The 25,710-nt window shown below is 36.4% G+C and overlaps 2 protein-coding genes and 1 long non-coding RNA gene across 12 annotated transcripts in view; 1 reads left to right on the plus strand and 2 right to left on the minus strand.

The window, feature by feature from the left end:
- LOC147834501 (uncharacterized) overlaps window positions 1–25,710 on the plus strand; it is a 382,782-nt gene that overhangs the window by 210,224 nt on the left and 146,848 nt on the right. For 2 of the 9 annotated variants that reach the window (XR_015504240.2, XM_087276536.2), the window contains one exon: window positions 1,792–5,339. The exons of 4 other annotated variants lie outside the window; for them this stretch is intronic. The gene's annotated coding sequence lies outside the window, so the exon portion shown is untranslated. Of the gene's footprint in view, window positions 1–1,791; window positions 5,340–5,415; window positions 6,906–25,710 lie in introns of those variants that run through there. 3 more of the 9 variants (XR_015504247.2, XR_015504244.2, XR_015504245.2) reach the window with 3 other exon arrangements.
- nrg3b (neuregulin 3b) overlaps window positions 1–25,710 on the minus strand; it is a 275,221-nt gene that overhangs the window by 172,050 nt on the left and 77,461 nt on the right. The gene's annotated exons all lie outside the window — the stretch shown is intronic.
- LOC147841427 (uncharacterized) lies at window positions 13,912–18,951 on the minus strand. Its single transcript, XR_015504271.1, has 3 exons — window positions 15,911–18,951; window positions 15,642–15,868; window positions 13,912–15,541 (listed from the first exon to the last, which is right to left on the minus strand). It is a non-coding gene; the product is annotated as an uncharacterized LOC147841427 (long non-coding RNA).

A 25,710-nucleotide genomic window follows, 5' to 3' on the forward strand; every position in this document is an offset into this window, starting at 1 on the left:
TATCATCACTTTAGACATTACCCTAGCGAATCATTCAAATACTAGCTCTAAAGTGACTTTGGTGAGTTAGCAACGGTTTCTGCTGTTCTGACATCAGCTGCAGATGTGAATGAATGGCTAAAAAAAGTAGTTCTTTATACAAAAGGGTTTTTAAACTCTCCATGTTTGATTTTTATTTTTATATACACGATTATGTCGTTGAACTGTGGTACAAATGCAATATCACACTCGTAGCAGTGCAATAGGGCTGTATATCATCACTGGTAGGAATCTAAGGCACCAACACACGCCTCCCACCAGTGCCAATAAACTGCCATATTGCACTGCTACGAGTGTGATATTACTCAAAAATGACAATTGATCAGAATAACAAATAGTTAAAATACTTTTTCTGAAGTGAAATATTAATATTGTGCTGACATAAGTAGCATAAACATTTCTGAATTCATAACATTATGTGAAAATGTTTTTTTGTGGTTTTTGGCCAATAGTCATTTTATGGTTGAAATGAAAAACAAAAGAAGAAATATTTGCATTGTGCATTTATAAACAAAACTACATTTTCAATGTCCAAAGTTCAAACTCAAATCACCCTATGAGCAGTTTCTAGCTGTTTTGCATCTCCTCATGCAATGTTGTTGCCTAGCAAGAGTTATCACTGTGATGACACATATGTACCATTGGTTCAGTACCAAAAAACAAGCAATCATTTAGTGTCACTATAATAAGAGTTTAGATGCAAAAACCTCTAAGTGCTGTCTAAAATTTTCTTCTAAAATGAAAATTATTTTCAACCTCCTGTTTATGTTTAGTTATTTCCCATTAAAGGCAATGAAAAGAACCAATTTTCCCATTTTTCACTTACTCAAGCTGAGTAAAAAATGCTCATTTCTAAAAAACATTTCAAATGGCACTCTTTAATTGTGTCTGAACTCTTCATATTTACTTCAAATTTAGTGTTTGCTTGCTGTGATAACACTTTATTTGTATGTAACTACATTTAAAAGAGTTATACTTAGAAGGAGTTATCATTAAGTGTCACTATAAAATGAGTTTAAATGCAAAATACTCTAAGTGTTGTCTAAGGGTGTTTTCACACCTAGACTTTTGTTTCGGAACCGGTCGCGTTTGCCCAGTTAGCATGGTTCATTTGGCATATGTGAATCCAGCATTGCGTTTGGATCTGTTTATGTTTAGTTATTTCCCATTAAACCCAATGAAAAGAGCCTATGTTTGCCATAAAAGTGAAATCACTTAACCCACACACAGGAGACTAAGAAAAAAATGCTCATTTTAAAAGAAAATTTCAGATGGCACTCTTCAAATGCGTCTGATCTTTTTATAGTTAGATAATTAAAATTTAGTGGTGTCAAAATGTCTGCTGTGATAACATTTTACTTGTATGTAACTATACAAAAAAAAATAAAAAAAATTCTAGACTGTTTTAAGCTGATTTAGCCTAACTACAATTATAATGCAACATTGTGAAATGGTATCACTTCATCCATCCATTCACGAAGCCGTTCACCCAAAGCTCTTCACTGCCAAACACAGAGCATGAAAAACCTTCCTGTGTCAAGGGGCATGAAACGCTCATTTATAGCCTTGGTATCACTCACATTTTCATGTACATTCACTGCCAGTAAAATCAGCACTCTGGGTGAAGTGGGCTGTTTAAACTTCACTTGTCTCCGCTCACCTAAGAGACTCTTGACACAAATGTCATTTTGAGATTGCTTGTTGTTTTTTTTCTGCAACTGCTTATTTAGGCACCTTTTTTATTTGGCCCAGGCAAACCACCAAGCTCTACGTCTGCTGCTGATACATTGTACACTTGAATATGTGTCCACGAGCACAGCCCGAGACACTCAACAAATAAAGAAACTCTCAGAAATGTCAGGTAATCTTTAACCTCCAGCAATGAGGGAAAAACATAAAGCACGCCACCATTATATTTCCCATTATGTTTTGCTTGAACCCCCTGCATACAAATCAATTTATTTCATGTCTTTCAGAGTTCATTGACTGAGTAGAGCTCTTTGCATTCAGTGTGAACATTAGAAGTGGACAACATCTACATGCGGTATTGACATCTATACGCAGCAGTTGATTGTGTTTGTGAGGACTTGCCCTTGAGTGTTTCTTTGTTATGGGCAAATGCTACATTTTTACAACTTTAAGAAAGCCCTTCAGAAAAACATATTCTAAACCCTGCTGCAGCACTAGTGTTTTCAAAACCATCTGTGCTTGGGTACTAAGTCGATACTTGAAATGATCAAAACCTTACAAGCCTTTCTGCAGTACCAGTTGTACTGAAAACTACTAGATGGCTGTTTTCACATGCGTAGGTGTATCCAATCGCAGACATGTTTGCTTTGCTTGTGAATTTACTGGGCACTAAAATGTCATTCAGTGTAAAATATGAAGCTACATTGCTTTATGTACAGCATGATAAAAATGTTAGGCTTAATTGCAACAAGAAATGATAAAAGATTCTGTTAAAGAAAAAAAACTTGATAATAGAATAAACTTTATAAATCATAATATCATTTAATATGATTACTTATTCTTTCATGCATTTTTTGAGAATAATTTATTACCAAAATATAGGTCTTATGCTAATGTATGATGCAACATTATTTTACTCATAATGTATTGTGTCTGCTTTAATGTTGCAGAAAAGGTGCTGTATGTGCATCCCATGCATCCCAAATAATATGGAGCCAGATCGGTCTCAAAAATAACATATTTAAAAATTAATATTCATACATCCACAACACAATTCACATTTACAAAATCCAATTTGTAAACTCAAAACATGATTCAAAAATATTTGTGTATTGAATATTTGTGTTTTTTTCCAATTCGTAAACTCAAAAAACGATTCATAAATACACAAATCCAATTCGTAAACTCAAAAAAATGATTCATAAATACCCAAATCCTATTGGTAAATTCAAAACATGATTTAAAAATAGACAAATCCAATTCGTAAACTCAAAAAACTAATTAAAACAACACATATCCAATTTGTAAACTTAAAACATGATTCATGAATACGCAAATCCAATTCGTAAACTCAACACACGAGTCATAAATACGTAATTCCAGTTCGTAAACTCAAAATACGATTCATAAATACCCAAATCCGATTCGTAACTCAAAACATGATTCAAAACTGCACAAATCCAGTTTGTAACTCAAAACACGATTCATAAATACCAAAATAAATTTTGTAAACTCAAAACACGATTCATTAATACCCAAATCCAATTCGTAAACCCAAAACACGTCTCAAAAGTACGCAAATACAATTCATTTGGCAGAATGTTTTATGATTTTTACTTTTGCATTCACAAATAGTGATTATACATGTATGGATTTTAATTTGTAAATGTATTTTTTTTTTTTTAGAATGATCTGCCTCCATAAAATAACCACTTTAGTGAATATAATTTGATGCAGACATTAAAATGAGCTGCCATGTCTTTGACCCACAGACAGATTTCATGATTATAACAGTTTAAACTCGCAATGTGGCATAAGCTACTGTGAATTTGGCTTCAATGATTATAAAAGGAAGCCTTCTTGCTCGTTTGCTGTATATAACCTATTCATAATGCAGCTATCAGAATGTTAAATGGGCCAAATGCTCGCTGACCCTGAAATCATTCTGCAACAGCTATTGATGCACAGATTCTGCCTTACATTCCATTATTACATTCCTTACTATTGCAATGCATTGCAGATTGTAGATTTGAACCTATATGTTTCTTCATATTCATTTTTAGTGTATTCCTTGACCTTTTTTTTATAACACCATTTAGAGAAAATCATGCATTTGACAATAAAGGCTTTTAACTTTAGTTAAAAATGTAAAATTAGTCTGAATAAAACTTTTAGATTTCACATTTTTAGGAGTGACAAATACTGTACTGTATATTAGAATCTGAAGCTATGTCTATTATTGTTAATGTATGTTAATGTTTAATCTTTATATATACACTACCTAACAAAAGTCTTGTCTTCAATGCCAGTTGTAAGAGCAACAAATGAATAACTTGACTTATAGTTGAATTATACTTGACTCTTCATTTGCAAAATTGGCAGAAGGTAGATTTTTCTGATGAGTCATCTGTTGAACTGCATCCCAATCATCACAAATACTACAGAAGACCTATTGGAACCTTCTTGAACTCAAATTCTCACAAAAATCAGTCAAGTTTGGTGAAAGAAAAATCATGGTTTGGTGTTACATTCAGTGTATGACATCAACAGCCTGCGGTTTCGACATTTGTGCTGCCCATGACATTACAAACCACAAGAGAGGGCGATTCTAATACTTCAGCCTTCACATCAAATTTCCTGAAAGCAAAGAAGACCATGTTGTTCCAGGATTAGCCAGCCCAGTCACCAGACATGAACGTTATAGAGCAAATCTGGGGAAAGATAAAGGAGGAGGCACTGAAAATGAATTCAAAGAATCTTGATGAACTCTATGAGTCCTGCAAGTATGCTTTCTTTGCCGTTCCAGATGACTTTTTTAATAAGTTATCTGAGTCATTCCAGAGATGTATGGATGTAATCGTCAAAGCTCATGGGAGTAATACAAAATATTAATTCTTTTTTTTACTACACAATGACTTCTATTCTATTCTATACTGTACATTATTTCTGTTAAGTGGCAAGACTTTTGTCTCGTCAAAGTCCTAGTTAAATAATTACAAATCAAGACATGATCATATTTTATTTTGGTAAAACAAGTGTAATTCAGAGGCCTTTGCCTCTAGAAGTCAAGTTATTATTTGTTGTTCCTAAAACTTAAATAGGTGACAAGACTTTTGTCAGGTAGTGTGTATAAATATATATTATAAACACTCTGCATTACATAATATAAAAAAGGTTCTATTGATAAAACTAAACAACTTTCAATTAAAAGTATTATATGGCAGTGTAATTTGGTTGTTTCATTCTCTGTAATCTTTTTAGTATATAAACTGTTGTTGTTGTGTATTTATCATGTATAAAATGTACCAAATTAGCTTCAAATCTAAATTTGTAAGGTTATGATTCATCATACTGGAAATTCATGACTTATAGTACTTTAACACTTTCTTGGGGAGAAATTAAAATGTGTTAAAAACAGCATGGAAAAAATTTAAAAAGTGAAACAGCACTAATTTACGCAACTGTCGTCTATATGCAAGCAGAAAAATGTGTATGAGAGGACATATGAGGACAAATGCGACTTTTTTTCGCCTTCATTAAGGATTATGGCATCTTTTCTTTCGCCTGCTGTGTGCTCTCAGCCTTTTCTTATTAAAGTGGATAAAACTGTTCTTCTGAATTGAACTGTGTCCCATAAAGGCTATAAATTAGTGATGTAGATGTACACTTTCCCTTTCCCCCAAAAAGTGCTGCTCCTCCATGCATGAGCGATTACAGGAAGATGCACGCACACTCTGCCCCGAGGCTGATGGATACCACCAGTTGACGTCGAGATCGATGGCCGATCGCCGAAATGTGTCATGGAGAAAGAATTATCACAGATTCAAGCAGGGGAACTGATACATATCGCTCTGCATTTCAATGAGCCACTCAAAGGCCAGGAGGTCCAGCACCGCGACTGACAGACTCTCCCTGAACAACTCCAATGACCTTCAACCTGTCAGAGAGACGTGTCAATGAGATGTGCGGAAAGACAGCGCTTTAACTTCCATATTTTCAGCCGACGTTTATCTGTGAAGCGGCTGCAAATTCTGTGACGCCTCACCTTGCACTGAGCAAAAACAATTATTCCTGGAATGCGCGAAAGGAGGAGGAGAGTTAGACTCACTGACAGACTAAAGAGATTTGGTGTGGTTCTGAAAACTAAGAACAGCATGCATAAACCGTAGAAAAATGAAAACGAAAGAGGGTCTTTCAACTTGTGTGCACACAGACACGCTTACATAGACACAAACAAACATAGTAGCTTATATTTTTGTCTTCAGCGGTTCCAATAATCTCATCAAACACACTTACCGCCATCGTTTCTCTATTTTTCCTTTCCTCTATGTCTTATTTTCTAAATAAACACATAATAGACCAAGCCCATTTAGTGAGCTTCCTAAATTCAATACAGAGGCACTCGGAAGAAGGCCAAGCATCATTGTTGAAGAACCTATGCGAGGGATGCGGCCTTCTGCCACATTCTGCCTTAACAAGAGAATAATTAGACAAGTAATGCTGGATAAACTTGTCTGCCAAAGCAGTGAACCATGGGAAAAACCAAAGCAGCCAGGCTTCATAATGGAGCATTTTGTCCTTGGTCTCCAAGGTGCATCATTTCACATTCAATACATCAGTAGTAAATAACTGCAAGTTTATAAAGTCTATAATTGAGTGATGATCACAGATTTCTCTGACATGTGGCAAACTGGGTCTGTTGGAAGGAGCAACTACTGGAAGAAACAAAACCAAGAAATAAATAAATATAACTGCTGTGTTTTTCCCCCTTCTTTTTAACAAGTATGCTGGCTCATTGAATTTTGCCTATTATAATTTCTAAAGGTACACTGAGATCTTTTTCACTAATAAGCAAGTATGTGTTTCTTGAACTATGGGCACTTTTTGGCCAGTAGACTTTTCAAAAGTCTTAGACACCTCGCACAGTCTGAGAAGTAATTTGCCACTAACAATGTCCAACAGTGAACATGCATACAAAAGTAATGAAAACTTCTACCGCTTTGTCATTCACAGCACATCTCAAATGATGCATAGTCTGGGGTAGAGATGATGTTTAACTTTTTAAAACCTAGCATGTTATATATACAAAATAAAAACATGATTTTTATTTTGCATTTTTATTTTGCATAACTTGGAAAAATTTAACTGGATATTAAAAATAAACAATTTTAAATATTTTATTTATCCGTTCTCATGCATAATGTCATAATTCATATCAAATGAACCTCCTACTGTATAAAACAGGTCCACTAATTAAAAGCAAAAACATACAAAATAGTGTACAAAATAGTATCATTATTAACTATTGGCTTATTAACTCCCTATTATTAAGATATTGAGCTTTATTTTAATGATCTAGGCACATTAAAAATGTGTCCGGAAGAATACGATCTGGTTTGACAGGGTTTTGCTGATTCTCTTAACAAGTTATGGTTGTGTTTTGAGCATAATGTGCATTAAACCAATCAGAGTTTCATCTCCAATTCCCTTTAAAAGTCAGTTGCGACATACCATGGCGCATTTGCTATTTGCATGGTAGACTTTGTAAGTAGAAAAACTGAATGAGACCATCTGCAGCGTGAGGGTAAAGAACGAGCCTCCTCCATTCAGCCTCTTTACTTTCTCTTTACTCTTTTGTGGATAAGGAAACAGTGTTGTACGCACTCCACTGAAGCCATCCATTAGCCTACATATTTCAAGAGTTCACACTCAGCTGATGATTGATAATAAAGCTTGTTCGGTGTGCTGTCCTGGGAGAGAACCCTGAGCTTATAAGATTCTTGAGCCCTGGGCTCCCTCCCGTTGCAGGGCGAGAGGGAAGTATGAGCTTAGGTAGACATCGATGACTCACCCTCCTGCTTATTGTAGCTAAGTGTCAGATATGAATGCTGAGAAGGTTTACTCAGAGCTTGGCTAAAAACATTTTGGATTAATAGTTTAGGGTGCTTGTTTTTGAACTGTGGGAGGAAACCAGAGGACCCAGGGAAAACCCACGCGAGCACAGGGAGAATGAGCAAAACTCTGCACAGAAATGTTGCCTGGTTTGGAAAGGAATTAAACCAGAGGCATTCTTGCTGAGAGGCAACAGCGCTAATCACTGGCCACCGTGCATCCGTTTGAAAGGAGGGAAAGTAGGGTTGGGTGGGGGGGTTTCTTTAGGATGAAGATATTGAGATGAGAAAAGTCTGGTTATTTATAGTGAGTTAGGGATCATCTGATAGGATAATTAGTCATGAACTAAAGTTGGAACAGCTGTGAACAATCATAAGCACGTAATCCTCTCGAAAATTGTTTAAACAGAAACTTCACTTAATTCCATTTGTTAAGCACAAAGATTTTCAAAACTATCTCTAAATTCAGTTATAATTTCCAGCAAATTAATAAATGAACAATAATAATGAAGTGTGGTCAAAAATCTGAGTTGTATTCAAACACACGTCCTACTGTATTCTTAAGCCCAATTCAGTGATGAAGACGTCTCCAAAGCCCCACAGCTGGACAAATCTAATCTTGTTGTTTTGTCATGAATTAACTAAAATAGGCATGGAGATATGAATAAGGCATGGAGGCAGTGATTTTTATATTTATGTAGAAAATAAAATTTTTGTAACAATTTAATTCTGTAATTGTTTTCAAATGTAAAGGTATTTGAGTATTGCTGTACATGTGTGTACTGAGCAATGCTTTTAGATTGTCAATGAGGCAGTCTACTTCAGTTCTTCAAAATAGCAACACGACAACAATGCGCCTTAACACACCTCTATTTCAGACCAGCAACAAAGTGGCGCAAATGGATTTGCTTTTTAAAACAGCTTGGTGCAAAACGTGAAAATTAGGATTGTGCTGGTCTGAAAATAGCAACAATTCACACCAAACACATCAGGTGTAAGATAGGGCCCATTGACTGTTTACAAGTACTTATAAGGTACAAGTTCTGCACAGTCTTATTCTACATCCCCAATCCTGCCTAATACATATCCTAAATAATACCTTATTGATAAGCAGCAAATTAGGAGTTTATTAAGCTAAAAGTTATAGTTAATGAGTTGTTAGCAGGAGTTGTACTTGAAAATAAAGTTTGACCTAAAAACTTTATTATGAATGAAAGTCCTTGTCTGGGACAAGTAAACGATAAAAAAAATCACAAATAAAACTTGAAATATTTTCAATACTTTTCAATACTTTTACTTTTTTCAATACTTTTTTACTCCTGAGACATTACAATACCTGAAAGTGACCCACTTATGTGAGCCAGATTCACAACAGGTACCTTTATGCACAAAAAGTTCAAATTTTATATATATTTTATATTTATGTAATATTTATAGGCGGCACAGTGGTTCAGGGGTTAACACTGTCGCCTCACAGCAAGAAGGTGGCTGGTTAAAGTCCCGACTGGGTCAGTTGCTTTTTCTGTGTGGAATTTGCATGTTCTCCCCAGGTTCGTGTGGTTTCCTCCGGGTGTTGTATTTTCCCCCACAGTCTAAAGACATGCCCTATAGGTGAATTGAATAAAAAAATTGCCCGTACTGTATGAGTAAGCGTGAATAAGTATGTTTGGATGTTTCAAAGTACTGGGTTGTAGCTAGAAGGCTGTGTAAAACATATGCTGGATTAGTTGGCGGTTCATTCCGTTGTGGCGACCCCTGATGAATAAAGAGACTTAAGCCGAAGGAAAATTAATAAATCAATGTAACATTTATCATAAAACACATTCAAACCTATAGTACAGGATATTAAGCCTTTCTTTATAACCTGATCCCTGATCCAATCATCAGCGGAATTCTCTATTTCTAAAAACATCTGAAATCTTGTTTATTTAAACATTTTACAGTAACAGTATCAAACTTATATCTATAATAAAGTGAAATGTACTATAGGTTTCTATTCATTATTATATTCTGACACACACACACACACACACACACACACACACACACACACACACACACACAAAACAATTCATCTTCATTTATTCATGTTACTAAGGCAACTGAAGGATTTTTGTGTATTTTGTCCTTAATAAGATTTTTAAAAATAAAGTTACTGATTATTCACAGAAATGAATCATTTCTCTATGCAAAGTGTCACAAAAACCGACACGAGCTTATAGACAGCTAATAAATGAGACATGCTGTCTACCTAGATCCAGTTATGGAAATAAAAGTCCCGAAATGCAGCATGCTGGAATTAAATGCGACAGGGTTGATGAGGACGTCATTGCCTTATTGCTGTGAACCCAGCTCAGACTGCAGATGAGCTTCATAAATACCCTTGTGGCCTTACAACTGCCGCCCCCTTTCTAGTCCACACGCTCATTAAAGACCTCCACTACCCCTGTGGAGCTTTCACTTCGTGACTTTCACCGAACATAACCACACATCCAAAGCAAATTAGATGACAGTTCAGAGTGAGGAGAAAAAAAAATGAAGAGATCAAAGATAACAATAGATGGAGAGACACAGTGTAATGTATATGAACTATGGATGAGGCACAATGGTCATCTGGCCCAACAACAAACTGGAGGATAAAGAATGCTAGAAGGAAAACGTAAGTCCAAAGTTTGATTCAGCTTTTAAATATGTGCTAGTGTATGGATGCTATGCTTGCGGTGCAAATTGCTTAGTTTGACCAAAGACACAAGTTTTTAACACTGAACCCAGCCTGTTGTTTTATAGTGGGGGTGACAGAACAACAACAATCTGTTCAAGACATTTAAGGGAATAACTGAATTTTACATGTGTACAGAGAACAACGCCAAACCACTTACAAAACTTTGAGCAGGAAACTAACCAGTGGCTCTGGTCTGAAAGACGAACATGCAAGCAAAGATGCTAAAGGCCCAAACTTGAGCCTCAAGTTCATTATGGATACGTAATCATGTATACATTTCTGGATTGTTTGAAATGGAGATACAGTACATTTTTTTTTTTTGCAGTTTTTGTTTTCACAAATCCACCAAAGATCACTGTGCACTATTTTTCAGATTTCAAATTTCTCTTGCAAGTGCCATTTGCACCTGCTGTTCTCATGTAAATCCATCAACGGCCACTGTCGACTGACTGATCGACCGATTCCCCCAATCACCCCTTCCCTAAACCCAACCAACAGTGTTTTCAAAAGCAATTTAGAAAAAGAAAAGCCCTTACGCCCGCCTGATTTTTTTTTTTTACTTCTTTATTTTGTTTCTTGCCTTTTGTTTTTGTTTTACTTGCTTTCTGGAACTGTTCTTGTGTCTCAAGTCTGCCAACATACTCAGGGAGCCACTGGGCAAACTGGTAACAGAGGAAAAGCAATCCCCACGGAGGTAATTGATCAGTTGGTGACACGAAAATGCTTAATGTTTTATTATACAGTTTTAAGTCTCAGACTGTCAAGAGAAGTACAAAACTGCATCAAATGTAGCATTGCAAAGAGAAAATAATTAACTACTAATTATTACCTACTACTGTAAGCTTTAAAATAATTAAAGCACACAGTAGTGTTTTCTTCAAAAAGTGGCTCTATTTAAGTAAGAAATTTTATTGAAGCCCTCGAACAGTGTCCTTACTTCAGATAATTTGCCAAATGTTATAATACTTTATAGATTGAACCACATTATCCATGAACCATGGGTTGATGTTACTTAAAAGATAATATTTACAAACTAATAATAGTAATAATAATAATAGTAGTAATAAAAATTGGTGTAAATGTAAATCCATGAGGTTTATCAATTGATGGCTGTAATACACTCGTGTATGTAAGATGATGCTGTGCTGCTTTATAATATTGCAGGTTCACTAAATGGAATGAAACCATTGTCAACCTACTTCGCTACATGCTGAAAAAGTTAGATAGCCATTGGAAAAGCTTTATTATATAACATGTAGTTGAAATTTATAGCCAGCTAGCACTGAATCTAAGTTATTAGCATTACCCTTTAGGGCAGCGGTGTTAAACTCAGTTCCTAGCTAAGCCAAGCTAAGTTCCTGGAAGGCCACAGCCCTACATAGTTTAGCAGCAACCCTGCTTCAACACACTTGTAAGTTTAAAACAAGACTGAAGGACTCAATTAGTTTGATAAGGTGTGTTTGGAACTAAATTGTGCAGAGCTTCAGCCCTCAGAGCTAAGGTTGACACTTGTGCTCTAGAGTCAATCACTATAGTGCTTTTTTCCCTACTAGGTGGCTTCTATTACACTTACATTGCTTGACCTCTCTCCCATCCAGTCTCCTTAGCTCTACTTGCACAACCTTGAGCAGAATTCAAACTAGCATGACCAGCATGGGAGGTCCAGTAGACACACTAACAAGAACACTGCAGCTTCCAGTGCAGGCGAGTGAGGACAGCTCTTATTAGCTGACCTTTTGGCTTTGCAATTTGTAGTTATATAAACTCAGTAACAGGAACTAGGCACTATAGGTGCACTACCCAAGACGCTAATGACCGTAGCCCCTAGCATCAGTTGCTAATGTGCCTCTTGAGGTTCACCCTTACAGCTAGCTTCTACTATTGTAGCTGGCCTTCATTACATCCCCTAAACCTCACTCCTGTGTATGTGATGGCACCAGCATAACCCCTACTGTTCTACTTGCACTGAGTAGAAGGTGCACTAACAAGGGTGCTGAAGATAGCCTCAAGTGTGCGTCTTGAGGACAGATGTTTGACTTGCATTGATTCTACTAGTCCAAACCCTCACTTCAACTCAGGTCACTTGTTCCAGCTTACTGTAGTTGTTTCAAATGCTGATCTCTCTTGAAGGACATTATAAATACTCATAAATGAAACATAAGCTCATTCTGAAAACGTAGCCATATATATGTTTCTGGAAATCACGAATTTTGGAGCAAGAGCTACATATGGCTGCATTCGTCTTTAAAACGAACGCTATGATGCCCTTCCTTTACACGCTTACCAGCTGACCGTTTACCTCCATGTGGACAACTTTTCCGCTGCTACTAGTTTGTCCAGTAGCAAAAAACATATGTCGGCGGACTTGAGATGCAGAGGAAAGATGACCACGACAACGGGATTTGAGTGCGGTGAAGAACGGTTCCAGAAAACAGGCAAGACAAAAGTCAAAAAATAAAATAAACTAGTAATTTACAGGCTGAGAATATGGTAAAATCTGTAAAAGTGGTAAAAATCAGGCTGCCGTAAGGATTTTCTTTTTCTGCATTGCTTTTGAAAACACTGCAGTTGGGTTTAGGGAAGGGAGTGGGTGAGGGAATTGGTTGGTCAGTCGACAGCAGCCTCTGGATTTATGTAAAAACAGCAGGCGCGAATGGCACTCGCTAGAGAAATTTGAGATCCTGAAAAGAGTACACAGCGACCTCTGGTGGATTTACGCTGGAACAGTTGGCGCCAGTGGCACTTGCGAGAGAAATTTGAGATCTGAAAAAGCATACACAGCAACTTCTGGTGGATTTACGCGAGAACAGTAGGCACGAATGACACTCCCGAGAGAAATTTGAGATATGAAAAATCATACACAGCAACCAGTTGTGGACTTACGCGAGAACAGCAGGCGCAAATGGCACTCACGTAAGAAATTTGAGATCTGAAAAAGTGTACACAGCGGCCTCAGGTGGATTTATGTGAAAACAGCATGTGCGAATAGCACTCCTGAATGAAATTTGACATCTGAAAAAGCATACACAACAGCTTCTGGTGGATTTACGCGATAACAGCAGGCGCGAATGGCACTCGCGAGAGAAATTTGAGATCTGAAAAAGCATACACAGCGGCCTCTTGTGGATTTACGCGAGAACAGCAGGTGCTAATGGCACTCGCAAGATAAATTTGAGATCTGAAAAAGCATACACAGCGGCCTCTGGCGGATTCGTGCAAACAAAAACTGTGAAAAATGTAGCTCCTGGGACGTATTTTGCTTTCTCCAGAAATGTATACTGGGGGAACATAATCAGAATGAGCCTGGGTTGCATAAATGAAGAGAAAAAAGGTGAACTCGCTGGGTAAGAGTGGCCTTTTCTAGTGAAAGCATATTTTAAGCACACCCTTTCATGAACCAAGCACACTCAAAGTCTGCACAAAAACAAAAAAGTTTACTTACATTATAAAAAAGCAGCTGTTTAGAAATCAGGACGGCCCTTCGGTGAACAGGAAGTGCAGTAAGAAGGAGTAAAAGACACCAACTGCTATACTGTGGCAAAATTCCCAAAGGATGCTGGGTGAGGGGGTGCTAATATTGAACGTGTAGGCCGAGTAGGACTCTTAATTTAGATCAGGAGTGAAGGTGAGAGTGTGGTGTCGAACATGTCATCCGCAAAGGGCAGGAGGCCGCTCAGCACGCCCTAAAGCACTTGAAATGTGAGTGAAATATTTCTCATCACCACAAACCATGTTAATCCAGTGGATCAGCGCTCATCTGCCCCCCACTTTAGGGATGGCTAAGCACTTCAGCTGGCAACACTGTAATTCTCTCTGAGATGTCACAATGGACCCACCGAGCTCAATGACGCATTTCTGCTTTAATTCAGCAGGGCAAATCTAGCAAACTTTTCTGTTCTCTTTTAATGTGCATTGTTTAATCCAGACTTCCTGTGTATTACTGGGTTTTGTCATATTACTTTGTTTCATAATCCAAAGACAGTGAGGAACATCGCAACAATTTATCAACAATATTTACAGTGCAAAAAGCCAAGCTTCAAGTGTACTGGGGGGAGGAATAAAGTAATTTTCCTATAGAAGCATGTCATAGAAAATGCCTTTGTTCAAGGTTACGGTTCAGTCAAGTGCTCATGTAAGAGGTTTCTTTCCCACGCATTATGTTGGAATTAATTTTCTTTTTAATTAATTTTTGTAAAATTCTTCAGCTTCAATGTGCTTTAACATTGAAACCTTCTTCAATTTAGCCATAGTGGCATTCACAGGATTAATGAAAACATAAAAAAAATCAAAAGGGTACAAATTATTCTATGAGGGATATCGCTTTCATTATGAGAGTGTGTAATTACGTTCTTGTTTTATTTGTTAGAAAGCCAGCTAGTTTACTGGATGAACGAGTCCGTAATCTTATTTAATGTCGTGTGAGAAATGCAACAGTAATTGTGACATTAAATTGTTTAGTAGTGTTGACAAGATTTAACTGCATTGTATAAATGGTTATATTGCTTTCAACTCTACTGCCTTTACAGATTCATATATAGCTGCTGAGATGACAGCAAGTTTGGCACCTTCCTCTTTAGACTGCTGCAATCCATCTCTCTTAATTTTCCCTTTTGTACAACAAAGTACTTTTTTCTTTTGCTGTTTGAGCAGAAGGGAGTGCTGCATTGACATTTGCTGTTTTCTTATTTTTACCTCAGTACCGTTTACCCTGCTGTTGTTTACTCCCTCGTAACAAACCCAGAAAAACAAAACGGGTCCACGCAGAGCGCTACAGAGACGCCTAAAGGAATAATTGACCCAAAAATGAACATTGTCATTATTTACTCAGCCCCAGGTTGTATGCAGTTACATTTCTTCTTGTAGAACACAGAAATAGAATATGTGGAGTCATAACACAGCTTTGAATGAGAAACAGACTGATATCGCGACGTAATTAAACTATTACTGAAAAGGTCAGTGGGATTTTTTCATGTTTCTGCAAAGAGTCTTAAGCTCACCAAGGATGCTTTTATTTAATCAAAATGCAGTAAGGCAGTGATGTTGTGGAACATAAGTCTAATTTAAAAGAGCTGTTTTCTATTTTAAGATACTTTGAATGGAATATATTCCGGTGATGGCAAAGCTAAATGGATATTTTGTAGAAACACTTGGAAATTTCATTGGGTTTATGATTTGAAGTTATGAGTTTGAGTTTAATTTTCTTTTGTTATTCGAATTAGTAATGGAATTTTAGTTACACTTGAAATTAAAGTTCCATTAAGGGTGGCACAGTGTCTCAGTGGTTGTTACTGTCATTTCACAGTGTGAATGTTGCTGGTTTGAGTCCCGGCTGGGCCAGTTGGCATTTTTATGTGGAATTTGTATGTTCTCCCTGTATTTGTGTTTTTTCCTCTGGTTGCTCCAGTTTCCCCCACAGTCCAAAGACAAGTGAATTGGATGTACTAAATTGGCCGTAGAGTATGAGTACATGTGTGAATGTTAGAGTATGGATGTTTCCCAGTACTGGTTTGTAGCTGGAAGGCATCCGCTGCCTAAAACATATGCTGGAATAGTTGGTGGTTCATTCCACCGTGGCGACCTCTAATAAATAAGGGACTAAGCCAAAGGAAAATGAATAAATACATTTTCATTAGTATATAGTTAATGTACTTGTCAACATGAACAAACAATAAACAATTTATTAGAGTACACCAATCCCATAACACGGTTAACCTTTCACAGCATCGCAGTTTCGCAGATTTTTTTTGTCATGCTTTTCCTTTTTTTTTTTTTTACAGTGCATTGTGTTCTGTGTCCTAATTGGCTGTAGACCACTGTCAATCAATCTCCTCCGTGTCTCCTACACAGTACAGAATGCGCTCAGATTGCCAAATAACGCGAATCTTCGATCACTAGCAGTGTGTTTGAGTTCCAAGTGTTCCAACAAGCTTGCAAAAAGGGTTGGCAAAGACCATCTTAAAGGAGGTCGCACATCGGATGCGCCGCGCCACGGATTGCCATGGATTTTAGAAACATAGGTTTCTATCAGGGTACGCACTCTGGCATCGCAAGTCGAGGCTGTCTGTGGTGCCCAGATGCGACTCTGTTCATATTTTTGTCACACCATCTGAATAGTTTCATTTTAAATAACATACCAATGTCCGCGTCTGGTGTGTGTTACTTCCAGCTGTCATCTGCATGGCGCATCTGGTGTGCGACCCCCTTAAGGATGGAGTCTGCATTAGTTTTGTGGATCAGTGACTGCAGAATAAAAACATTACAATGGATGCCAATGTTACCAGCACAACAGCTAAAAAAGCTTTATGAATCTTTTGCTGACAGCAATGAATTTTTGCGCCTGACTACAGGTTTTGATGTTTGGTTTAATTCTATAATACTGGATTTATTTTTCTACAAAAGTTTGAACTCTGAGAGTGTTTAAACGAGAGAGAAAAGTCTGAAAATGTTAATGCTTGTCTGAGAAAAGTGTATAAAGTGTGTTTTAAGGGTTTTTACTGCCTTAAAACAGCTTTAATAAAAAAAAAAAAGTAGTGGGCTACTTTGCGTATTTCGCCTATTGCAGGTTAATTTTAGAATGTAATTTTAGCGAATAAAGAGTGATCACTGTATTTATTTGTCATTGTTAATGTTAATGACAATAAAGTTGATCTTTGCTAATGTTTGCCCATATTAAATTGACTAATTATAACACGCATAACTTGCATTTGAATGCTTTATTGTTAGTTCACGTTAGTTCATTTATTAGCTAATAAAACCTTGTTGTAAAATGTAACAAAAATTTAATAGTAAATATTTTCATTAACTGTGTAAAACAAGCATAAAAATAATCAGTAATTGTAATGTTAAGTTTTTAATATAATTAAAGTGGTTTCTGTCTACTTTGATCAATTGAAAGTCTCCATGCTGGAAAATGTTTACTCAAAAAAAAAAAAAAAAATCTAAATATGCCCACAAATGATATTTTAGACCTTCACGGAAGAGGAAGTTGAACAACAATTTACATCTCAGTATCACACACACATAATATATGCTGCGTTAAAAGCGTTTTGTGCAGCTTGAACTGTCATTAAAGCGCCAGAATGTATCATAAATAATGACAAATTTTTCATATTTGGGAAATCTATCCCTTAACCATATCACTACACCCTTGGGGATGCCGTAAACGATGTCATTTAAACCTGGCTCTGAATTTAAAGGTAGGGAGCCATTCAAAGGCCCTCTCGAGTCACATAAGTGCTTTCTCAAACCGAGGCCACAGCTGGACTCCTCCTGGACCTCCTTCTGGGAATACTTTTCTCCACAGGATGGATGGTTTCCAGCCCAGGAGGGGTGAAATGGTGGATCCAGATCTGCCGCTCAGTGTCATGAAAATGGATTCCAGTCTGTACACGGCTGTATTGCTGGCAGCTGGCATGGCTTACCCCGGCCTCAACTCCAAGGCCATGGGCTTAATCTTTGATCCCTGGAACGGATTCTATTATTCATTTTTTTCTCTCAGTCTCCTTCTCTGTCTTTCATAACTCACCACCCCCTCAAATTATTTTTTCACTCAAAGTTCTCATTTTCTCTCTTTAGCACTGTCCTAGTCTAAATTGTAAATCCAGAAGAAAAACTGACAATTTCCAAGTGATGTCTTAATTTTAACTGAATATTAACTTAAAAGCTTTCCCATCACTGAAGTTAAAGTAATAAAAAAAGAGGAAAAAGTCAATTTAAATGATGATGTTTCTCAATATTACTTCTTTTAATGCATTTTGCTTAGATAAATGCAGCCTTAGTGAGCATAAAAATACTTACTTCGGAAAACATCTTACTAACACTTTTAGTGATAACTTTAATAATATCGCAATTTCAATCTCTTCCTCATACAAAGCAGTGACTTTAGTTTTTCTGCTTTTGCGCTCTAGAGGATATATTTCCATAGTCAATGTATTACAGTGCTGATAAAAAATACATAGATAAACAAAAAAGTGACGGGCAAAGAAAAACAAAAGAGAATTCAGAGCAGAGGCTATTGTCATTCATCTGCCAGTAGCTCAGCCAACACAGAAAGTATGCAATTTAAATTCTGCCATCTTTACCCATGTGACATTTTTGCGAGCATCACCTGCGCTGTGAATGCCATGTGACTAATCACTCAGGAACTAAATGAAAATGATGTCACATTTCAACATGCTAATTAACTGATGGCACCTCAAGAATACCCGCAGATCAAACCCCTTATTAGCTGCTGTCATAAGCTGTTATGTGACAAATGGTAGACCGAAAATGTACAAATTTCATGTACTGTAATGATTTATAAGTAAATAACTGAAAATAAATAACAGTATTTTACATACATATATACATACACTACCGGTCAAAAGTTTGGGGTCAGTTTTTTTTTTTTTTTTGCAAAAGAGATATTTTAAATGTGAAAATATTGTTAAATTGTTAAATATTTATAAAAACTTACTTTTTATTTTATGTAGTTTCAAATCAAGTTATTCCTCTAGTCATTATTGCTTTTATTACTATTACCATTAACAATAATAATAATGAATATTAAAGTGATTTCTGAAGGATCATGTGACTCTGAACTGAAGAGTGGAGTAATGAAGCTGAAAATTCATCTTTAAAATCACTGGAAATATGTATTAAATGAAATTATACATTTTTGAACCATTGAAATTATAAAACATTTGAACAGTTATTTTGTAGTGCAATTTCACAATTTTACAATTTTCAGCTTTGCAGCTTTAGTGAGCAGAAGCTTATTTTAAAACATTTAAAAATCCTAGTGACCACAAACCTTTGACCAGTAGTGTACATACATACAAACATACATACATACATACATACATACATACATACATACATGTAGTACTACTAATAATAATAATAATTATTATTATTATTGTTATAATAATAATAATAATAAAATAATAATAATAAAATTCCTTAATATTTAAAGATATAGACAAAAAAACATCAAAAAGTAGAGGAAAATATACTGCTTATAACAATATAACAGAAACAACAACAGCAACGATGCAATTGTCACCATAATATAATATATTTAATCCGCTTGTTAAGTCGTGACGTATGAAATACTGTTTCTGTGTCCAAGCCGCTACAGGTTTTCAACATTCTTCAAAATATATTCTTGTGTGTTTTCCCAAAGAAAGGAACTTAAGCCGGTTTGGAGCAAGTGAAGGCTGAGTAAATGATGACAAAAGTATTAGTGCACATAAGCAAAGCATGTAAATATAGCTTATCAAAAAAAAAAAGAAACATATATTGTGAACAGCCCAAGAAAGCTGTTTTGAGATCTTGATGGTGTAGTTACAGCTGACCAGCTGCGGCTAACAGGCCAATGCTAACCAGACAAAAACACTGACCCCAACATTGGCCATTACGACCGGTGGGAACTGCAGCACGTGTTCTCCCATTCGCGAGACCCTACAGCTGTGTAACAGAGCTGACATTTTTAAACAGGTTGCTTTTCATAACCCGTCACAGCTCAATCCTCCAGCTGACAACAGACCCACGCTCTCGCAGATGGAAAGAATAGGCTCCAAACAGTGCAGTGGGAGGAAAAGAAGGAGAGAACGATACAAGGGGGATGGAAAGAAGAACATGGCACCGCACGCCATTACTGTCTGTCCTCTTCATTATCTTGTGATTGTCTGCGGTTGCGTGGGGTGTTCTTTTGAATCTGAATTGGAAACACTTTTGTCAGCTACTGTTTGAGTTTAGTCTCGCACAAGGACTGCAGACACACACATCCTCCTCGCTACAGCTAGAGAGCAGCACTTCGTCTGCAGAGAACTCACTCTCTGTTAAGTGCACTCAACAAGACATATGCTGTAAAATTAGAGAGAAAGCCAATCATTTTTTTTTTTTTTTTTATCGGACTCCTGAGCACATCGTGAGTACACCATGTACCCTGTGAAACATACTTTTTAGCAAAGCACGTCAGAGTGTATGAGCCCCTTCCCCAATGTGCTCTCTTTCAATTTGGAAAATGGACGCAATAATTACCGTTCTGAACTCAGCCCCCATGCGAGGCGTATAAATGTCTGCACCATTTATTAAAAAGACAAACAAATATTGCAAGCTCAAGCATTAGCAAAGCGTACAGTGTATTTTCACTGCACATTTGATCGAAATCTCATCTTCCATGGCAGTTCAGACCTTTGTGCAACAGCTGCTTCCTTTAACTGCATGTTCTTATTGATTTTGTTGGTTAAAATGGCGTTAAGGGCTAATAGGAATGTGGATGGGAAATGAAATTACACGCATGATCCTACATGTAGCGGTGATGCAATATTTAATAAAGAAGTGATCGGGTATTTATGTGTGTTGTGGGATAATGGGAGTCTGATGCTAATCCCCTGACTTTGCATGTACAATCATAAAATGAAGAATGATTTTTATTATCAAAGATATAGAATCATAAAACTGGTTGGTTTTGAATGTGGAAGGCTGCATAATTATGAGGACCTTTGTAGTGATGTGTGCAGCATTCAATCACCCCTATGGGCCTCAAGCAGATATCATGATAATCATTAATTAATAATGACACCATTATCTATTGCAAGCTGAGTCTGTCATTTGAATGATTTATGTTTTGTTTGAGGTGCTATAAATCATCTGAAGTTGGTTATAAAAGTAAATATTTCATTACAACTGTCTCAACTGCATAGTTTACCTAAAAATTCAATCACTCTACTCTTGTTTCAAACATGCATGAGTTTCTTTTGCTAAACGTTTTGAAAAACTTTGTTAACCATACTGTTCATGGCGGCCATTGACATTTTGGATTGATTAAAAAAAAAATATTTTAAGAAATCAATTTTGGTTGGCACAATAGCCTAGTGGTTAGCACTCCAATATATTGTGCAGTAGAACATCAGGGCGTCCTGAGTTCAAATCCCGGTTCAATGACATTTCCCGACCCTACCCACCTCTTTTTCCCTCACTTTGCTTCCTGTCTGATTACTGTCCTATCTAATAAAGGCAAAAAGGCCAAAAAATAAATCTTAAAAAAGGAATTCAATTTCTCAAGAGTTGTCATAATATCACTAAATAAATAAAATCAATGTAATAAAATAAAAACATTATCAGTATTTCTTTAGAGCTTGTAAGATACATGCAGGCTTAAGTAAGGAAAAAAGTTGAGTTAAAGAGTAATTTAAATTAAATTTGTAAAAAAAAAAAAGTAATAATAAACCCAATGGATGGCTTTGTCCATTTAATAGATTTGTTGTGCCTTTTGTCAATATTATTGTTATTACTAAGCACTTAATAGCTTTATGTTTTAAAGTTTAATTTTTTTAGTAAATCAAGTTAAATAAAAAAAAAGAATTTTTGCCTGATTAAATAAAATATTTTCGTTAACATAACACCATTTATACCCTTCATAAACAAAGTACCCATTTATTTTCAGAAGGTGTGTTAAGTATTACCTCAAAATAGCTGAAATACAAAGTTTACATAAACACAGTCAGTTATGTCTGTGAAACGTACACAGCTGGGGAAAAGTCACATGCTAGATACTGTATGTATATTAAAAATGACAGCAGTGCAAATCTAACATGAATCCATCTGCAAAAGATAATCAGAAAAAATACTCACTGCTCTAGCAGTCTTATAAAAAGGGATAAAGTTTACACATTATCGAGTGCTCAGCATATATAAGTATACAAATCTATTTTTTAAAATCATATTTTTTAAAAGGAAGCTATACAATATTATATTTGTAGTCAGTACTGAAGCCAAGTCTTGAGCTTATTAAACAAAATGACTTACGATAACGGTCCAAAAACTAGTACACTCAAATTTATTTGTTATAGAAAAATATTAAATACAAATTAAAGAGGAAAAATCAAGACACATTGAAAAAGTTAGTTGAAATGTTGTAGGTTGTAATTGTTTTTAATTTATTTGTTTTGTCTTTCAATTTCTAAATATGCTTGGTGACTAAAATATTAATTTAATAAATATATCTGTTTAATAAATCTGTTTTGTTTAAATGCACCAAAATACATTGCCTATATTCACTGAGAAATGGATAAAAAATATTCATTTTAAAAATTAGGTGTACTCAATTATGCTGAGCACTGTAAATGTCAATTTTTTTGAGTGGAAGTTTTTAAGTGTCTATTTAAATGCAAAGAATGCGTGTTCACCGCCCCTTAACAGAAGAAGGCGGAGCTTTTAAAAATGTCTCATACACTCTAAAGACAAAACATCTGTTTGCTTTTGATTAGCATGCCTATTATCCTCATGTAAAATTGCAGCTCTTCATCATCCTGACAATTTACTATCTGCATGTGTTCCAAAGCCTTGCCAGTTTAACTCCTGATATACTTGCTATATTCTGAGCGCGCACAGGCAGAGAAAGCCATCTGTCAGATGCCGGATGTGTGAGTATTAAACTTCCCTTTAACATCTTTAAAGTTCTCTTCAGCATCTTTATTGTGCCTCAAACATACACTAGCAGAAACACAAAGTTCACACAAACACAGCCACTTATGTCTGTAAACGTAAACAGCTGGGGGAAAAGTCACGTTTAAATTAGATATATCATGCCTATTAAAAATGGCAGCAGTGCTAACTTGAACTAGTCTACAAAAGATCATCAGAAAAACACTCGCTCCAGCAGTCCAAAAAAAAAAAAAAAAAAAAAAGATAGAGTTTGTGTAGGCTGGTTGTTTATGCACAATCTGAACAAGTCACACTGTTGTTAATACAGATTTCTGTGATTAAATAATGTTAATATAATTACACATACTCTATCAGTAATGCATTTAATAAAAAAAACAAGCAATTGTGAGTGCTTTTGTGTGTGCAACGGGACAAAACACTGTTTGATCCAAATCCCAGGCTCACACTGCAAGATGAAGAACTTGTTCTGTTATCAAAGACAAAGAATCATAAAAGTCATTACTTTTGATTGTAGACGCCCACATAATTACAAAGACTCATGTAGTGATGTGCGCAACATTCCATCACCCCGATGAACCTCAAGCCCATATCATGATGATCGTTAATTAATAACGACACTATTATCTATGGCAAGCTGACAATGTCATCCAGCATTTCATGTTTTGTTTGAGGTGCCATAATCATTTGCAATTGCTCCACGGAAATGGCTTGCAAGAGTGAGAGATCTCATTTGGGGAGAAAATGACTCTTAATTTTCCCCTCTCAGTCCAGCTATTCGCTTTGTCAGAGGCGCTCAGACGGTCTGTGCATGGTAACAACGTCTAAAACTATCCAGCTTTGAAGCCTCTCAGTGTGTCGCGAGCCCTAAACGCTATGCACACTATCAAATCCCCCTCCACTCCCAAAAGTCTTTTCTTTCAAAGAGACTATTAATTCTAGAAAAAAAACTCTTCAGTCACCAACTGTGCATGCACTGAAAGAGGGTGAAATATTCATGCTGTTCAATCATATATATATATATATATATATATATATATATATATATATATATATATATATATATATATATATATATATATATATATATATATGGCATATAAATATATTTATATATGCATTCCCAGACTTTCTTCTCATTTTCTGTGTGGGTCTTCAAAAAGACGGCTAGGACGATTCCTCCAAAGCCATGGAAATCTAAAGCGGCCTCATTTGTCAGCAGAACTGGTTGCCCACGGTGCACACAGAATACCAAAGCGCTATATGCCGCTTTCATTTCGAGCTCTGCCGGAATACCCTTGGTTCTTGGAAATATTTAAATGTGTGGGCAGTCGGCGCAGACTAATAAGGCGGGCATGGGAGGGACAACAGCGGCTTAAATCAAAGATCCACAGTTTGGAAGAGCTTCACTCCAGGGGTTGAACGTGGTAAATAAATAAAGTTAAGAGCAGAAATGCAGCCACGTAGCCACATTTTGTTTTCTGTCTACAAGCCAGATTGCCAGTGCCTAATAAACGGCACCCATCTTCCGGAACGTCTACCCAAATGTTTATAGCGCTTAAATACAGCTGTAATCAGTCTAAGCTAATTGCGATTGTGTTAGACAGCTCAGAGACGCTAATTCGCAGCACAGCTGTATAATTTAATAGGCTTGACCCGTGGGTCACCGCCACCAAGCGGATCTCTTGTTGTCGTATTTGAACGCAGAGGCTCCTACAGGACTCCAACCAGTGGAGTTCATTATCAGAAATGGGCATCAAGCATCATTCTCCAACGCTGCAGGGCCTAAAGGGAAATAACGCTCTTTGATCCCACTGTCATTATCATCTATCCCCACTCCCACACCCAGACTCTTATTCTTCATCAAGTCTGACTGTTCACACCCTCCCCCCGCCCCATGGCGGCCATTACTGCATTTGGTCCTCCCGTGTCAGGATGAATAAGATTTTCTGAGTCTGTGCACTGCTTCTGCTGAATTTCAGCTGATTGATTCAGTTGGTGGATGCATTGGAAAATAACTGCAGTGTAACTACTCTACATTCTTGTCTCTGGATCAAGCAATGTGTGTATATTTAAAGATTTTTACATTGTTTTCTTTATATGCATTTTACTCAGGGGCTATTTAAAGCAGTGACGTGCGGTGAGGTTTGTGGCTGGTGAGGCACTGCACTTTCTAAGTCAAAAGTCAGATTTACAAACATATCCAACCAATTTATTAGCCAACTATCGATTGTGTTTCATATATCTTATCAGCATTCCATAAACATAGCAGGTACATATTGGGCCAAGGAATGAGGTGAAATGTATAGCGATTAAATTTGCCTTCCTAAAAACACCAAGTGACACCCGCAGCACCATCGCGGATACGAGCATGCTCTCCTTCTTGCTTGCTCACTCTGTCTCTCTCTCTCTCTCTCTCTCTCTCTCTCTCTCTCTCTCTCTCTCAATTCAATTAATTTTAATAATTGCTGTATTGGCATGACAAATGTTGCCAAAGCAGTTGTAAAGTTTACATAAAGTTAACTATACATATAGAATAAAAAAAAAAACAGTAAACAGTAAATAGTAGTAGTAAAAAAAAGATGATGATATTTATATACAATAATTAAATACAATATCAACATTTCATCATATTATTCAATATATCATATTAATATTTTATATATCATATTGTTATTGAACATATATTATTAATACAAATCAATACAAAATAATAGCAGATCTCTCTATCAAACACACACACACACACACACACACACACACACATACACACACACACACACACACACACACACACACACACACACACACACACACACACACACACACACACACACACACACACACACACACACACACACACACACACACACACACACACAGGAATCGCTCACTGGTCTTACCTACAGTACTTGTAAATGAAGTCTTGACATGGCTTGC

This window comes from Danio rerio, chromosome 12 (genome assembly GCF_052040795.2).
Source record: "Danio rerio strain M-AB ecotype USA chromosome 12, GRCz13ab, whole genome shotgun sequence".
NCBI classification, from domain to species: domain Eukaryota; kingdom Metazoa; phylum Chordata; class Actinopteri; order Cypriniformes; family Danionidae; genus Danio; species Danio rerio.